Here is a 15,291-nt window from a genome sequence, read left to right on the forward strand (position 1 = left end):
AATCTCCCCCTCATAACCAGCCCATGTTGAATCCTAATTCCCCTATATTTGTGTCAGTAGCTACTTCCCCCGGTATTTCTTTGGAATGAAAGGTGTGTGTGTGTTTGGAATATTTTTGTATAGTAGTTGTAGTTAAAGAGGGTGAGGAATACATTTTTTTTAAAAAAAGACTTAAAATGTTCATGAACATTGTGCCTGTTCGACCTATCCATAAGGAATGGAATGTGGATGTTGTGAAGGCAGTACACCTTCCCTTACTAATGTCAAGTGCGATGGAGTTGATGTTTGACGGCACCATCTGTGCAAGTTGTGCGTACATAAACAGAAAGGGGCATCCTAAGGACGTTATACCTTGCCGTACCGCTGACAAACGAGATAAAACATGTTCGTAGAACACACCAGGTGTCTGGGATGGAAGTGAATGAGCAAAATGGGAGTGTGTTAATGACAGTATACCTGTCCGTATGCTGTGCAGGCAAGATGGGGGCGTCCGTAGGACAGGTGCGGTGGCCGGCAAGTTCGTAGTCAAACAAAATGGAGGTGTCCTAAGGACAATGGACCTGTCCGTACAGTGAGCACATCATATACGCACATGCGCAGTGCAACCATAAGTACAGCGAACATTGCGCCTGACCTTAACTGTCCGCCTCACTTGTGTCGCACTTTGAATTAGTTTGAGAACCCGAACACTGTCCTGAGGACACTTGCGCGCATGCGCAAGTTTGTTAGTCTGCATTTGCTGTCCAGCAGACACCCATTTCTGGCGTGGATGTGTTCAGGACATCATCATGTGACTGCACCCACGCTGAGCGTGAGAACTAATTTGTGCAGTTTGTGTGTTTCCGCAACAGTACAAAAGGAACTTATGCACACAAGGCAAATTATGGTATAGAATAAAAATATAATTTCACATATCCGAGACAATAGCTTACCTGTGGACATGTTGTGTAAAATTTTCGGAACGCTTTTCAATGATGAAGAAGGTCACGAGGCGCACCCCTCCACCCCTATGAGTGGCCACAACCCCGAGCGCATCTTTATTGTCCTTCTAGCTATAGCAGATTGAGGTGAACTGCCTTTACTGCTGTAGTGACCAAAAGAAAAGTAATCAGTATGGCATCCATGGCTGCTGTTGCTTCATTAGCCTCTGCGCCACCCCCAAACCCGCCACCACTACCACCTCCCCAAAGGCCTGCAGAGAGATATACGGGTGAGGATCTAGAGATCGAGGAAGAAGAGGAGGAAGAGAATGAGGTGGAGGAACTCCGCATTACAAGCAGACGCCGGGAGTCGTGGGTGTGGCGTTTTTTTTCAGTTTATGGGAACATACCAAAAGCACGTGCAAACCTGGTGAGCTGTAACCAGTGCCAGGTGGTGCTGAGTCACGGGAGACCTGGTGCGTACAGCTTTGGTACAACAACCATGAAGCGACACCTCACTTCATTCCACAGTGCGGCCATTCGCAAGGTGGTGCCATGTGAAGAGCGTAGTCGATTGAGTTCCTCCACAGCATCCTTCATGTCCGATCCTCTCACCAAAAGAGACACTCCTGTGGGGAAGCGGCTCCCTCCAGCTGCCTCACAAGCCATTCGTAATGCTGTTGACCCTTACCTTTCAAAGGTGACAATAGTGTGTATGTATTGTGATGCAGTACTCTGCAGGGTGAAGAGTTTTCGAAGTGCTTTTGAGGCTACGGTCACAGAGCACCAGAAGATCTGCCCCTTACCTAAGTGAAGCTCACCCTATATCTTTCTCTGTGCACTTGCAATTTCTTATCCCCATGGTTGGTGTCCCTTCCTTACCCTCCTTTGTCCTCCTCTCCTAGTGTGTCGTGTGGCCAAAAGCAGGAATGTGGAAAACAACAAAAATAAAAAAATGGCATTTTCAGAGCCGCCTTTCTCAGTTTAACAATATAACTATCAAGTGGCCGATGTAGGCCTCCGTGCATTCGTGAAAAAGTTTGCGGACAGTCGTAGGACACACGAAAAAAGGAGGGTGCAAACGGAGCAAACCCAATGAAGTGGACGCTGGTAGTAAGTGGTGGCTCTGAAAAGAGCCTTTCGGTGGGGTGTTGTGTGGGTCAAAAACTGTGGATTGGAGAAAACGGATTGTCACATAGGTTATTGTGAATGCAAAAGAGGTTGCAATGCATTTTGTAAATTGCGAAGAAAAATCTGATTGCCAGCATATGTGAGATGGACTCAATCTCTGCGGAAAATGAAAGAGCTGTGAAACAAAATGTTTTCATTGTGGAATGAGGACATGCCAACATCTCTTAGAAAGGCACAAAGAGCCTTATTCACATTGCGTCTCGCTTTCTCCATTTGTGGACCAAATGCAGAAGAACGCAGCCATATTTGTCTTCGTGCAATACGGAAAAAAAGTATTTGACAATTTGGAAACATGTCCATGATATTCGCAAGTCCTTCCTTCATTGCAAATTGCAATGAAATTCCAGAGACATGGCCTAAACTGTTGCCTCTGCAATGAATGATAAGTATATCTGGAGGGCGCTCTGTCAGTAAAGTAACACAGAGGGGTACCAAGTCCAGCCACCTCATTCCACGCACGCCATGCCAGTGCACTTCCATATGAGGAAATCCGAGATCCGTGGATAGACGGCAGCTTTCTGCATGCACCTTCAACCAATGTATCCATGAGTTTCCCAAAATCCAGATGATCTGTTTTCGAATACGCAGAGCCATGGCTGTGTGGTCTCCTGTCAGGGACAAGACGGTCTTACTAAATCTCGCCGTTCAGAACACACCTACTGAACTTTATTGACCAATCCCTAGTTGCGCTCATTATCATTTGCATGCGTCTCCACCCCAGAATACCCATTGGTGATATGGGCAGCCTGCAAACTACCGCCATATCCGCGGACATTTATGGGATCAGAGCGTGACGATGGTACATTAAAGTATTATTCCCCTTTTTCCCCTTTAAGGCGAGCTCTGAAAAGAGCTGTTTTTTTGTTGTTTTTGGGCAGATGCCTTACAGACATCTGTTATTTATTTTTTTTTTTTGTTTTTGTGCTTACTGTACTCCGACAACCATTACCGAACCTTCTCTAAAGCAAGCCTTACATTCCAAAAGAACATGGCATTTCCCAAAATAGCGCAACAGCATCTGCCTCAAGATAATCCGCATTACTTGGAACAATGTTATCGTGGCTGCAGAAAAACATACCAGCTCGTGACATGAAAGTAAGCCGCGATTGATGATACACCTCCCAATACTTTCATCTGGAAAGAAAACAGAATTGTTGTCCCATTTTACTCTAAGGAGTAAACCAGAAAAAATTACTTTCGTTGTTGGGAAGATGTTCATGAGTGCTTCAACCAACTGTCCCAAATCTGCCAACAAAGTACGTGAACTCACGTAGCCCAAATGGCAAGCGCCGTAGTGCAAAATTACCACATGAGGAGTGGTCATCGTACGCATGTCTCTGCAAACTTGCAGAATTGCCGTAGCACTGGCATCAGTGTCAGCGCTCCACACCACCTCCACTCCTCTCACATCGAAATGGTGTGTCACATGCCTACTCTCGGCATAGTGTTGTAAGCCATGGACAAAAATGTCTCCAAGCACCAAAACCCTGACCCTCTCCACCTCTGCCATCTTCAGTATACGCACCGTCTTTCGACACAAAAGAGTAATGTGAACATCTGATTGTCTGATGCCTACAGTCCCTTTTCGATGCAGGATTTGCTGTAGAAACCTGTATGTGACACGCCCTACCCGCGGACAAGCGTTGCCTATGTGCAGCACGTAGCTCTTCCCCAGTCCTTCTACCCTTTCCATATCAGTAGCAAATCGAGTACCTCATTGGACATAAGTAAGCAGACACACAACCATCCACCAATCACATTCAACATCGCAAAATCTAACTCCGTCATCAACATTGCGCACTTCAAATGTACTGTCGATGACTCTGACTGGAAGTCGCATACCATTTTAAAGCACCTACTTCACAAACTACTGTACAAGTGTTACAGATTTCTACGTGCAGCTCCATGCATGCCCACATGCATGAGTATAGAGTACAGGTACACATATTTTAATCAGAGATCATGTGCAACCCTTATGATGTAATTTAAATAAATTGATGCTGCTAAATGTGCATACGCACGACATACCAATGCCCTCCCTTTTAAGTGCAAGATGTCCGATTTATCATTGACAAACCACACAACTTCTTACTGTCTTCCGCATAACCTATACATACGTTACAAGCATGCCTATTTAGGGCGAAACTGGATTTTGCATTTGAAAATGTCGGAGTTGTGTATTGTGTACGGCCTACAGTACTGGTACTTGCAATGTGATGGTATGAGAAAAATAAGCGCTCCCGATTGCTGTGGTGGCATCTGCCTCTGAGGGTCTTCGGATGTGTCGGAATCGTGCTTATATTTTGGAAGTAGAAACATTTTTCACATCTACTATTATGCCCTATCGCATACAAACCTCTCTCCTATAGATAGTAAACCTTTTAAAAAACAAGACATTGCCATAACCTTAAAATTGTTCTCAATTCAGAAGGACTTTCAAGTAACATATTGCAAGTAACATACAAAAGCTGCACAGAGTGAAGTGAAGTGCACACGTGCACTGTGTTGAAATATGAAAGGATAATGCTCTGACGAAAGATGCACAATTAATGTGTGCAGTATCATCACTGCTGTAAACACACAAAGTAATTAATGTTTTTTTTTCAATCGCAGTGAAGACTACTCTCCTGAGAATCAACAGCATCTACACTGCAAACGACATATCCGAAGAAACCTAGTCACTTCGCAAAAAAAGTAAGCACAGTACTAACTTTATATTGTAACTATTCCTCAAAGAGGCTGCGTGGGTTATTTATTTAATTTGTACACCAAAGCAAACATTGATTTCTGAACCATTCTACCTACAAATACCCATTTATTAAACAGAGAATAACAGGCAGAATGGCTCACAAATCCCTGTGTGTTTGGAACTCAAATAACATACAGAATCATTAGAATGTTAGTTCTAGAAAAGAATTTGCTGTTTCAAGTTTATTGCATTTCGTTTACTAATAATGCTTCCATCACTAGGCCACTTTGTACTCTCATCTGAAGCACATTGTAATAGTATAAAAACAGTAAAATAGCCTTCCCAAATCATTCTAAGAGGCCAATGCACATTCACACACCATGACAAATAGCTTCCCCATGAGACTCATTCACGCATGCACACAGCACACATACATTGAGCAACAGACCAAAGCATACCTTCTTTTTTACAACAAACAGCAAAGCATGCCTACCAAAAAGCAACTTCATAGAAAGGAACGCAGAACTAGTGCAAATAAAAATAAAAGTGTTCAATATAGCATCCATCTGTAGTATAGCTTGTAGAGAATGTTAGAACAAACCAGCTAATGCAGTCGTTAAGCAAAACAAAGGAAGCTTCAACTACCGAAACTTTACCTCTTCCATCAAAATGTGTCACAAAACACAAAAAGCGTGGCAAGAAATCGGCTACCAGTACAGCTAACAATGCTCCTAATAATCCTGATATAGTAACAAGAACCCATAGTAAAAAAAAGTATTTTAGCAAAAATGTTTCATCACAGAGTGATTCAGAATCTACTAAGAAGAGAACCGAAATCATCCTCACCCTTTAAAACCTACCGTAGAAAGTTAATCCTAAAAGCTCTCGTGGACAGTGCAATCCTTCTCAAAAGGAAGTTGTTTATATTAGTGTTAAGTAGGATGAACGCACTAACAAAACTAAGTACCAAACTACAAAAGAAACTCAGCAATGAACGGAATGTGAACAAAAATAATTTCTTAAATGTTTGTGGAGGTGAATGGAGTCACACAACAACCACAGAACCATATTATAATGAGGAAGCATACAAACAAAATCAAACAAACACAATTGGCATCCATAGCAGTGGACGAGGGTATGAGAAAATCAATCCCCTGAAAACTCAGAATTACATCTCGATTCAACAGAACCACACTGTCCAGTATGCAAATGGCTGTGCACATCAATGTGTGCCATTCCAAACAAAGCTTTCAAATCCTTACATCAGTTCCTCAATCTGTATGTAAAAGGGAAAGACAAAAGTAAAATGAAAGTGCTGCAAAATATGTATATTTGTCCAGTGCGCAAATACACAGAACTACAAGGACATCCATTAGCCTGCATTTCTGGGCCTATTTGCAAAAGCACCTTCCATGATATCAAAAGGATACCAGTACATCATTCAAATGTTAGAAATTTAGTGTATAAAATATACTATGCAAAAAGTCCAGCTTCAGAATTAGGCAATTTAAATAACACTCTTCTGCATGGCACCCCCAAATACTTACAAGAAGGAATTGACCGTATTCAGAGAAAGTATTTTGGAAGTGAAAGCCACTTACAAAATGCAATAGTTTTAGAGCATAGTAGCAACAAATCTGCACATAGCAACCTTCTATTATACACATACTGAAAAGAAATACTAAAATTTAAAAGGGCATTGGCTGAAGTACCAAACCATGTGTGTGTGTGTGTTGCCGCAGAACTTTTTACAAAAGGAACACAAAAAATGTGGACATAGCATACAAAATAGAAGACAATGAAGATTCCAAATGGCTTGAATTAGCTCTATACTTTTTAGCAGAAAACAAATGTGAAGTAACTGAACGTCTAATATGTTGCAGTTACTGTACTACAAAATTAGAAAACAACCACCCTCCTTCACGTGCTATTACCAATAATTTGGAATTGTTCCCACTACAAAAAATCCTGCAACAACACAATTTGTATGAGAGCATCATAATTCAAACAGTTCACCCATTTCAAGCAATTATACTCCTTTATCCAAAAACAGCAAAATTACCTCCCTCTGAATTGGTGAAAGGCATTTGTGGCAAAATAGTTTATTTGCCATTAGATCTAACTGAAAATGTACACACTCTAGGAGTGCAACGTTCAATAGAGCATTCTTTAATAGTCTTGGTAAATGCAGTACCAACAAAAGACAAAAAAATTTGGCAACAACTGGTGGACTTACATAAAGTTAGACAAGCATTGCAATATCTAAAAGGCAATAACGAGTACTACAAAGAAAATAAATATTGAAGAAAGCCTAAGGGAAACAACGGAAATAATTCAAGAGCCATCAGAAACTGGACAATTCAAACTTCTGGATCCTGCTACAGTATCCATTCTTTTGGACAAGTACACAATTCATCCATTGCATTCCAATGAAAGCATAGATGATGCACTAGAAACTTACCAAATGCGGAAAACCAAAGGTTCACCAAGGAGTATATGTACACTCCATGTAAAAGACTCCGGAGTATGGTCCATGGACTGAAAATGTATAGAAGCACGTGATTTTCCACTGCTATTTCCTACTGGCAAAGGTGGAAGAAACGATGATAGCCCCACTCAGATTGGGGCATCAGAATACTGCTCGTTACGAATGTATTCACAAGATCCCAGATTTAGACAAAATGTGAGTACATATTCCACCTACTCTATGAAAGTGAATTATCAACGCTATGTTACGGAGTTGCACACATTTTGAAATCTGGAACCCACTTTCAAAATATGTCAGCTACGCAGTTAATACAAAAAGTACATGAAAAAGATGAGGTTTTATAATCAAGTATAACAAATTTGTTTGCAAACACACGTGGTACAAAGCAATACTGGTTCCAACGGCACAGAGACGTGCTTTGTATGATCAGAAACCTTGGACCATCGACTTTGTTTGTTATACTAAGTTGTGCAGAATATGCATGGGAAGATTTACATGAGTTCCTACGCATAGCAAACAGCAACAAAAGCAACATAGATATATCAACACCTGGAGAACTTTGCTCTCTAGATCCAGTTAATGTGTCAAGATATTTCCATCATCGTTTCATTGCCATGTTACACTTTATTTGCAATAAAACTGTTCCTCCCCTTGGAGAAGTGCAACACTTCTTTGGGAGAAAAGAATATCAAGCGAGAGGAACACCACATATTCACATGCTGTTATGGATCAAAGGTGCACCTAAATTTGGTCACGACAGTGATAGCTATGTTTTGCAGTTTATCCAAAAATATGTCACTAGTGAAATCCCTTCACAACAGACACATAGTGAGCTGCTGGGGCAGATTTTACAATTTCAAAGACACAAATATGGCAAATATTGTCGCCGCAAATACAAAAACAAAGGTAAATACTACACCAAATGCCGCTTTGGTTTCCCTAGACCAGTTACAGAAACAGGTGAAGTAAACAACTTCATGTCTTCAGTGCGACATAGTGTTAAAGGTAAATCACCTAAGAACACATATTACATAAAAAGAACAGAAGAATCAAAATATATCAATGATTACAATGCAATCATTGCCCTCTTATGGAATACAAACATAGTGTGCAGTACATTGCAGACAATTCTACTGCTGTTGCACGATATGTTACAGCCTATTTAACAAAAGCAGAAAAAACAGAGATTCAAGACCTCTGGGATGACCTGGCATCAGACAAAACACTATCACAGAAATTGTACAGCATAGGCATAAAAATGCTCTCTCATAGAGAATGTGGCGTCTATGAAACAGCAGATCATTTAACCGGTACTGCTTTGTACAGACAATCGGACAACATAGTATGGCTAAGTCTTGGTCCTGCTAAATCTAGAAAAAGAGTTCTGAAATCATATGAAGACATAGAAACAATTGCCAGCAATGACCCCAACAGCCAAGACATTCTAAAAAACAATTTACTGGACACATACTATCCGAACAGGAGTAGCACTTTGGAAAGCATGTGCCTATACCACATAGCTCAAAACTTTGCATACAAAAATAATATAAAACCTGATGAAAGCAAAGGTCGATATAGAGTGACCGATTGTGAAGGGAGCTTAGTGAAACTTACCAAACAAAGCTTAATTAATCATGTAAAACTATCATTAAAAACTCCTCAACAGAAAGAACTATATTACATGTCTCTGATACAACTTTTTAAACCATGGAGAAAAGAGGACGACATACTAGATAACTATGACTGCTATGAAGATGCGTTTAAAGCAAATGAAAACGCTATCACCGATGTGAACTTTACGCAGTACAAAACAATCTTACACAATGAGCAGCTGAAAAACTTACAGAGGACTAGGGTTTTTAAAAAAAAAACAGAGGCTTAAGACAGCGCCCTATACAAAATGTTTAATTTACAAACAAAGGGTCTTAACTCCTCTCAGAAACTCACCCTTTAAGATCTAAATTCATCTATGGGGAGACATTATGAACTCACCTCCTCGATTGCAACAAATGACACTCCAGGCGTAATTGAAAAATATATATATCTCTTTTTATTTTATTATTGTATTTAGATTAAAAACCATTTTTTTAAATATTTTATTTTTTTATAATAAGACAGTATAACAACCATCACAACTCCTAATGTGCTGGACAACAATACAACAAGAAAGTCAGCAAAAACCGTTTGTAGACCAAGTTTGCTTTTTAGAAAAACAGTCCTAGAGTAGGATCCGAAAAGATTCTGTGTATTAGTGGAATAGAAACCTATACCAAGATAAATTAAGAAAACAGAAAACTAATTTTTACAGACAGAAAGTATTTCTCTCTGTAGTGACTGTTAGAATTACAAGACAAAACAAACAATTGTATACCGAAAACAACATGACATAAAAGAAATGCAACATTAGCATATAAGATAAAACACACATTTGATGTCTAATCTGGAATCTCTATTTCAATACTGAGATGCTTTCAATAGTTCTAAGTGCGTAACAGCTATAAATGCCTTGTTATATTTGTGACAGCATTCTCACAAAAACATTAGCCCGACATGTTTCATTCCCATTAACCTTGAAAAGGGTAAGTAACAGGAAATTATTCAGGGGGTGATATTACAAACATCAGGTAGCATGTCGATTACTAGAAAGATTCTGTATACATTCTGTGACACTTGATGAAAAGGAGGAGGGGTAGTTCATTAAGGGTGACTTCTTTTGCTGTAAGATACCAACCTAAGGGGTGGAAGGGAAACAACAGTACGAATCAGTTGTGTGCCTTCGGAACAAACACTGAAAATAGTGGTTGGTCTGCCTTTTGGGTCAATTTGCAGATTAAAGGCTTACCTCTCTGGCAACTTATGAGTAGTAGCAGGGGTGATCACGAGATCAGCTTGAATAGGAGGTGTTCTCTGTAGGAGAAAATGGGGCAACAATGGGCTTGGTAAACATTGATTGGAAAATAACTGACTATATTTAGTCTTAAAAGCAGCTTCACTTTTAGGTATGTTTAGAACAACATTTTTCTATGTTTCATTTATTTCTAAAGTAAGAAAAGCTATCTATTAAATCCAAAGAGATGTAGATGGTTTGCTCTCTTATTTAACTTTAGAATTTCTAAAGTCTAATCTAACTGCTAAGCAAAATGCACCAGGTCAACAGTAGTCACTAAGACTGGGACTGCAGTGCAGAATCTAGTGTGTAACAAAAAACGCAGCTGACCTCTTGTTGCGCTCCTCGGTGCTTACATAGCACTTGTGGGTGGGTTACATAAACAGCGGTGACTGTCGAAGCGTGTGCGGAAATGGATTCCAAAACGCTGTGCTGAAAAACTTCACGTCCTTCGCTCCGCCTGATAGTAATGACAAAACAATAAGAAAAAGGGCTCTTACCGACACAGATTGAAACTGGTGCGGTTTTGAAATCAATATTTCTAAAGCGACTTGGAACGTTACGAAACACTCATGGATGTTTATTTCTGTACTCAGAGCGCGGTTTCTTCACTAAGTTTTCTCGCTCTCACGGTCTCCTCTCAGTCATGTGTTTGCGTCAAGATCATGTGACTGTTTGGCATCATGACACATCCGATATTGTCACAATATGATGAAGTTCCTTCCCCCTGAGACTCCTCACCTGGGTCTTCAGTGGGGTTCGATGGCCTCGGTCTCCTTCTTCTTTCCGTCTGGGGACTCTCTCTTTCGTCACTTGACTTGATAGTCCTTCTACCCTTCTTGCGTTCGAAGAGATAGGGACGTTCTCCCCCCGAGGCCACCTTGCCCGCCTATGGATCTGGCAGTCAGGTGAACCCAGGGGAGTCCGTTCCTCAAACAGGGAAAAAGCCTGATGGCAGAAAATACCCTGTGTGTTAATCGATGTGATTGGTCGATCCGATGGGAAGACTGGAGAGGCTGGTGTAGTTCCGTATCAGGTGAAACAGCAAGTTAAACGAAGGCCTAATCCTCCTGGATAAGGGTTCGCTCCAAGCGATGCTCTGTGAGAGAATGGGGTTCGGCAGCTCGCTGGAAGCAAGGAACAATTCCAAACAGGAGGCAAATGGAAAAGGATACCGGAGGCTAAAGAGGTAAGGATAGCCACCATAGGACTCTGGAGAAAACAAGAAGAGATGAATATAACAAGCAGGTGAGAGTACCCGAGAAATCCAGGGAAGAAGAGAGCGAGAGAAAGAGAGAGAGAGAGAGCAAGAGAGAGAGAGAGAGAGAGAGAGCGAGAGAGAGAGCGAGCGAGAGAGAGAGATAGCGAGAGAGAGAGAGAGAGAGAGCGAGAGAGAGAGCGAGCGAGAGAGAGAGATAGCGAGAGAGAATAGAAGGTGGGTGAAACACCGAAAAGAATGTGACTGACCCGAGAAACACAGCGGATGGTAAGCAGAGCCCACTAGACCCCGAGGTAGAAATTAAGGGAACCGAAAGTCAGAAGGCGCACTCGAAAAGTGAGTCTAAGTCGGAAAACAAACAGCCGCGGAAAGGCAGACTGAAGGAAAGAGAGACTCGTGAGAGAGGCTGGACAGGAGAAAAAGGGGTATGAACGAGAGGGGATAACCAGGGAAGGCACAGGCAATATTCAAGGGAAAAAAACTCGTGAGTGAGGCACTGCAGCAAAGCGAAAGTCAATAGACCGACGAATGCGAGTTGCAACGCGAGTTGCAGGGGGCGTGGTCTCCTCTTATACCTGCCGGTCCAAGACGACTAGAGCGTCAAACGGACCGGTAAAGATGCTCAATATCACCTCCATCTTGCCCAGAGTTTCCACGGCCGCGGTGTGACAGATATAATGAGACAATGGCACAATGAGCAGCAACAGGAAGAGAAACTTCAGGCCCAACTAGATAAGGACTCTGCCCGACAGTAGTCAAACTTCTGTAACAGGAAGTCAAGAACCACTAGGACAACCACTAAAAGCAAATGAGGCAGAAGTAGCTATGGCAGAAGTAGAAAACATCATGTATCAGTATCAAGAAGATACAGAAGACTTAACTGTACAACAAGCAAAACTTAACAAAGATCAGCGCACCATTTTTGAAGACATAACAAAAGAAATTGTACATGGTGTTCAACACGAAAATAAAGAATGTACCTGCCAACATTACAAACCTATAGTGCTGTATGTGAGTGGAGAAGCTGGATCAGGAAAAACATTCTTAATCAAAATCATCAGCAAGTTCCTTCAACAATTGACAAACAACAAACTGTCAGCTGTTTTAATGCCCCCCCCCCAGGTTTAGCTGCATTCAACATAGGCGGTGTCACTTTACAGTGATTACTACTGCTTCCAGTAGAGCATCAAAATAAATTAGACTATTACAAACTTTCTGCAGAAGCTGCAATGGAAGTACGCAGAGTATTAAAACAAATGAAAATGCTACTAATAGATGAAGTGAGCATGGTCTCCAACCTAATGTTGGCTTTGATTCACCTCAGATTGCAAGAAGTACTTAAAAGTAACAACGAAGAACTCTTTGCAGGGAAACACATTATAGTTTTCGGAGATCTTCTACAATTGACACCAGTGAAAGGTGAACCGATTTTTAAAACCTTAGGCCACAAACTCTGCCGTAAAACTGTTGGCAGCATAGGAAATGTCAACCTTTGGCAACATTTCCAATACAGAGAATTAACAGAGAGCATGTGGCAATCTGCAGATCTCACTTATGCCAACATCTTAAAAAGTATTAGAGTTGGTGTGCTATCGCAAGAAGCACAAGTTGTATTGAAAAACTGGCACATTCATGAACTTTATGGCAATAATGCATGTGCAACTGATGTTATGGAACAAATTGCGCACAAAAATATCAATTGTATGGCCTTAATGCCAACTCTTGCAAGCTCTTTCAAATTTAATGAAACAATGTTAAATAAAGAAATTGAACCAATAATTGAAATTAGCGCCACAGACAAACTAGACGTACATGGTATGACAGTACCCATGTGTGACCAAGCCACAACAAGACTAAATAGTTTAGAAAATTCAATCTCCAACACAGCTGGGTTGGAAAAAATATTAAAATTATCCTTAAATTGTAGAGTAATGCTTAAATGTAACCTTGACGTCGAGCAAGGACTAGTTAATGGAGCACTGGGTACAGTTGTTGGCTTTCAATCATACCCACGTGACAGCAACATTCAGTTTGTCAATGTTAGCTTTGATAAACTTTCAGAAGTGAAAAGGATAGGACGCTCAATTGCTCGATTCCTTCTCTTCAAAGACATGTATGTACGTAGAGAGCAATTTTCTCTAACTCTTGCATATGCAGTTACCATTCATAAATCCCAAGGTCTTACCGTAGACAAAGCATTGATAGATATAGGATTCACAGTCTTTAAAGAAGGCATGAGCTACGTAGCATTATCATGCTTACATACACTTGACGGTCTATTGCTAATGAACTTTGATGCAAGTAAAGTCAAAGCTGATATTCCTTGCATTCTAGAGTACAATAGACTGTGGTCATTGTACACCCCCCATCTGAAACAATATCCTGTTCCTGATAAAGTGAAATGTGGTAAAAGAAAACTAAATCAAACAGAAATGCAACATAATCGAGCAGCAAATCCCTCAAAGAAAACAAAAGAAGCTAAAGCTTCATCAATTACCACAAACAAAGAAGAACCTATTAGGGAATGTAAAGCAGGTACGTCTTCAAAGAAGGAACAGAAACTCTGAAAAATGCACTCAGATACAGAACTAGCTGGTCCATTCAAATTTGCAAATGAAACTGGGGTAAATTGCTAAGCAAATGTAGCAATGAATATTCTATTTCAATTGCCACCAATTGTTAACAATATTTACTTACACAGTACAGACCAATTGTGTTTGCAAATGTTAGTGCTTCATAGAATCGCAACAAACAATCCTGACAACACATACAGTGTTCATGGAATAAGGCAAGAATTGGACTACTGTGCTGGAATGGTGAGATTCACTATGAACTCCTTAGAAGATCCACAAGAATTTCTAATGTGCTTACTACTAGTAATGGAAAACAAAAGCATACCTGTAAATGAAATCTTCCAGATATCGTACATGTGGAAACATACATGCACTCTCTGTAACAATGTGATACAGGAACAAATCCCAAATGAGTGATTTGTGTATGTTTCCATACCTAATTGTGAATCCATTCCATTTCAGCAACTTGTACAGAATGCAAACCATTGCAGATTATGTACTATTTGCAATTCAGACAATCGCTCCACCTTACTGATACACTGATACATAGTGCCTACATAATACTTATGCTTTTACGTTATTATGCAGATGATACTAAAAACAACTGCAAACGGACTGGATTCACACACGGTCAAGTGTCACATGGAAAGAAAACCTTTACAACAGTAGGTATGATCTACCATGCAGGAGCTACAACCAATGCAGGTCATTACACTGCATACATTAAAAAGAAATGTGGAGGGTTCAAATGTAATGGTAGCACCATTACTCTAAAGCAGAGATTGCCAGCTAATCTTACAAATGCGTATTTAATCTTCTTAAAGACAAAATTTAATAAATAATGTGTACTTCAAGACCACTAAAAAATGATGGAAAAGACTACAAACAGTTAGAATACGCCAAGGGTATCTAACTGCCTAAGAGGATATAACAACGACACAAATAAATGAATATCACAGAACTGTAAGAACAAATGCACAGTTAGAATACGCCTACAGGTATCTAACTGTTGTTACACATCGCCAGCAAGGCAACAAACATAACATTATTCACAAAGATGAAGGAAACACTCAAAGGAAACAAGGAAGTAGTTAGTATCATAGCAAATTAAGGTTTTTTTTAATCCGACATGGATTTCTTTTCCCCAGACCCAAGGATTAGAAAAGCAAACACAGAAACTGAGCAGAATGCACAGTACACTGGTTTGTAAACTAAATATGAGGGTAAAAAAGGAAAACTGTCTATTATGCAATGTAGTAAGTTTTCATAAAATGCAAAGACTAACATACTTTTTCCTTTTATCACAGAAATTAAAAAAGGATAC

This window comes from Ambystoma mexicanum, chromosome 1q (genome assembly GCF_040938575.1).
Source record: "Ambystoma mexicanum isolate Mex_15411 chromosome 1q, UKY_AmexF1_1, whole genome shotgun sequence".
Classification (NCBI taxonomy): Eukaryota; Metazoa; Chordata; class Amphibia; order Caudata; family Ambystomatidae; genus Ambystoma; species Ambystoma mexicanum.